This window comes from Salminus brasiliensis, chromosome 18 (assembly GCF_030463535.1).
Source record: "Salminus brasiliensis chromosome 18, fSalBra1.hap2, whole genome shotgun sequence".
In the NCBI taxonomy this organism is placed as follows: Eukaryota; Metazoa; Chordata; class Actinopteri; order Characiformes; family Bryconidae; genus Salminus; species Salminus brasiliensis.
The window spans coordinates 3,179,908-3,184,173 of record NC_132895.1 but is presented as its reverse complement, the minus strand read 5'-3'; the positions used below and the strand labels follow the sequence as shown (position 1 = coordinate 3,184,173).

General features: G+C 39.4%; 1 protein-coding gene across 1 annotated transcript in view; it reads right to left on the bottom strand.

Annotated features, from left to right (window-relative positions):
• Nucleotides 1-2,307: 2,307 nt before the first annotated feature.
• Nucleotides 2,308-4,266, bottom strand: part of LOC140538922 (synaptic vesicle glycoprotein 2C) — a 59,156-nt gene continuing 57,197 nt past the window's right edge. Inside the window, exon 14 of the mRNA XM_072661466.1 lies at nucleotides 2,308-4,266. This exon is cut by the window's right edge and continues 5,186 nt beyond it. The gene's annotated coding sequence lies outside the window, so the exon portion shown is untranslated.

The window sequence follows — 4,266 nt, the reverse complement described above, 5'->3', positions numbered from 1 at the left end:
TTCTCTGGAATGATGGTGGTGGTGGTGGAGCTCCATCCAGTACTTTTTTCTGATGACCTGAGGAGTTGGGATGAGGTGGGGTGGTGATCAGATCTTATAATGATCTACCTGTCTCTGACATCAACTGGGAGAAGATGTTTCCCACTCCTCCATGCAGAAGTCTCTCAGCTGGGTGAAGTATCAGCTTCAGTGTTTAGGCAGATGGTCTCACATTTACTTCAGACGCCCTCTCATACAATAAAGAAGCTCCCCAGGCCCAAACTATGACTTTCCCACCTCCATCCATGCTTCACAGGTGATAATGTGGAGGTTCTTGCGATCAAATGCTGAGTCTGTTTTACACTGTAAACACTGTCCTCTGTTACTGTGTCCAAATCACATTGTGATTCCAGGTGTCCTGGTTTTGCTCTAGGTGCTCTCTGGAGAACTTCATCTGTAGAATCATCTGTAGACTCATTCTGATGGTAGATGCTGTACTTTGATGTTAACAGTGGTGAGATCTTCCTGCTAGAGGAACTAACTTTGTCTCTTTACCTTTTCAGAGTAAATGGTCACCCAGCCCGACCTGCTGGAAGACTGCCCGCTGAGGTCCCCTCTACCTGCGTCAGACCAGCTGCCACCTACCAGCAGGCCCCACTCCCACCACCACCCATGCCAAACCAGCGGCACACCCTCTTACCACTGCTACCTGTTTAATGACCATGTTCAAACCTAATGGACTCTTAACTATCTGCCACTGTTAATATCACCACTATTACCCATCACTACTCTCACCATCACTGCCATGACTATATTAAGTTATACTAATGACTTTAAAAGTTATGATTATTATATTATGATTATGATCAGAGCAGTTCAATAGTTTAGATGGTTTGGTAACTTTTATCAATAATTTATCAATAGTTCTGATCAGAGGAGGACGGGTCGGGTCCCCCTTGTGAGTCTTGGTTCCTCCCAAGGTTTCTTCCTCCAGCTCTGAGGGAGGTTCTCCTTGCCATTGTTGCCGTTGGGGCTCACTGGGGGTCTTTGATCCTTCATGTCTTACGTTATTTCTTTTTTTCTGTCTTTTACTAATTACTAATTATGTAAAGCTGCTTTGTGACGACAGCAGTTAAAAAAGCGCTATAAAATAAATTTGACTGGACTTGAACTTGCTAGGATGGTCTGATCTGGTCATATTGGTCAGCTGTTCCACTTGTAAATGATTTAGTGGACAATGGAACACTACGATCTTCTTAAACCCCTTCCCAGACTCCTCTACATCTACAACCTTCTTTCTGAAGGCCTCAGAGAGCTCTCTGGATCTGGCCATTGTGGTGATCTTCTTCACCCCTCACTTCAACCATTAATCAAGATCAGACCAGACTAAACGTCTGAGGTTTAAATTAGACTCCAGACTCCTCCAGAATAATCCTCTCCAACCATGTTCTGATCATCTGCAGCTGATCTTCTGCACCTGCTTCTAATTCTACACATTTGAAAGAGGAGTAAATGTTGAGGCGGGTTAACTTTTTTTAGAATTACATTTCTACATTATAAATGACGATTAAAGACATTTCTTCAGTTGTGTGAGTTAAGTTAGATTACTTCAATCTCTTAGTATTGATCACATGAAGATCCATTAATATATATATATATATATATATATATATATATATATATATATATATATATATATATATTAATGGATCTTCATGTATTTGTATATGTATGTATATGCATGTATATCTTCATGTAATGGATCTTCATATATATATATATATATATATATATATATATATATATATATATATATATATGTAATAGATCTTCATGTATATGTGTATGTATATATATATTTCATATAATGATCAACAAGACATCAACTGGGAGAAGACGTTTCCCACTCCTCCATGCAGAAGTCTCTCAGCTGCGTGAAGTGTCAGCTTCAGTGTTTAGGCAGATGGTCTCACATTTATATTAATAAAATAAATTAATTAATAAATATATATATATATTAATGGATCTTCATGTATATGTATATGTAATATGTATGTATTTATATGCATGTATATCTTCATGTGTATATATATATATATATATATATATATATATTTCATAGAATGATCTACCAGTCTCTGACATCAACTGGAAGATGTTTCCCACTCCTCCATGCAGAAGTCTCTCAGCTGGGTGAAGTGTCAGCTTCAGTGTTTAGGCAGATCTCACATTTATATAAATAAATATATATATACTCATTAAATGGTTAAATAAGCATAATGACATCATTATAGATGCTTGCATTATAAACAAATCAACAGAGACGTGTTTGTACTTATAGATATTCTTTTAATTGGATTTTAATTGGATCCAAAACGAATCCACTTCTAAAGCACTCTACAATTTACATGACTTTTCTCTTTCTTCAAAATAAATCATATCAAGGAGAAATATTTGGCAAATGACTTTACACACATATAAGAAACTGTATGAGACCACGGTGGACCCCCAGTCAGCATGCCAGACTCACAACCGTACACAAGAGACCCACCCACACGGACACAACTCACCAAAATGATACATTCGTCTTTACCCCGCCACCCAAATACAAAAGAAAAGCTTTTTATCTGATCATTTTCCGGAGAACACGACACACACACACACACACACACACAAAGCGGAACACACACATGCACGAGCCGTTAAAAACTGGGTTATTCGCTTTGAGCGCTGTGGTGTTAGCTGTGGTGTGATGAGTTATGCTGAACCACCACATACAAACGAACCATTCAACTGGAATCTGCACTGAGTAGCCAGTTTATTGGAAACACCTGCCATATAGGATGACTTTGTAGCACAGTGGTGGAAAAGGACCATTACTCTGTACTGCTCTGCTCTGTATTCGCAAGGTGGAGCCATAAGAGAGGGGTTTCCAATAAAGTGGCCATTACATCTGTACTGAGCACATATCCATTTCAAGTTCCCCCTCGAAGTAGATCACCTGTTGGTTGGAGGTGTAGGCCGGCAGTTCTCAGACTCCATGCACTTGATATTGTGACCATTCCGTATTAAAGGGCCCCTATCCAATCTATTATTCACAGTTCATTAGGCCCCCCCCCATGTCCACCGGCTTTACAATATGCTGTATAGTAAAATCCATTGCTTAATACCTTATAAAGAGCTTTAGGGAATAGGGAGCACGTCCTGCGGCCTACACCTTTACTTTATGACTGAGCAACAGGGTCTGGTGTTAGATCAACACTCTGGATGAAGCTTGACCATGTCATGAAGACAGAAAAAATTCCCCAAATGGACCATTTTCAAGTAAATGACTAAATAAAATAAATAAATAAATAAATAAGTAAATACAGTACACCACTATATACACTATATAAACACATAACGTACAACTTAATCATGGAAAATTACAAGCTGTAACCCTGTATTGCGACAATGCTGGATGACACGTGAATACATTAAAGCTGTCCTACCTTACAAGTTAAACACACAAAGAAAACAACAGCAGCAACAACAACAACAACAACAACAACAAAACAACACTGATACTAGCAGCAAAAGGCCTGAACATGAGCGAATAACCAGGCCATGGCTTTATCACCTGTCATTGTTCCAGTAGCCACATTGTCCGAAACCTCCGTCCAGACCTCACGGTGAAATGTTGGTCAGAGTGTTGGGCACAGTTGGGCAGCAGAGTGCAGAAGCTTGGGCTTTGTGAAGTGAGGGACGGCACACATGCTTTTACAGCTCACAGCGCAGCCGCTAACCTCCTGACCCACAGCCTGGAACTGCTGGACTGTACTTTGTGACTGAGACTAGCAGGAGCGGAACTTGCCCTCGGTTAGGCTAGGCCAGCTTCAGTGAGCTAAGTAGCTAGCTAAGCTAGGGTGACCATACAGCCTCTTCCCCCCCGACTGATTTTTTTGTGGCTTTGATTTTATGTCAGTGTTTTAAACTCTTTAACTTTATATTTTTGTATTTTAGTTTTTTATTTTAGAGATAAAAGGAGATTGCGATTGACTGCAAAAAGCTTGTATGTACAAAACAGCAGCTTTACAGAAGAAGGAAAACCCTGCTTAACTTCCAATGGAAGTCAATGTAAAAGTTTTTATCATTTTCATTTTGGAGCGTTTCTATTGGTCCATTCATCGTGAAATTTGGACACAATCTAAAGAACAACTGCCAGATTCACATTAAGTCAAATAGTGGAAAAAAACACACAATAGAGTTTGAGGACAGCGACGATATACACAAATCAGTCATAAAATC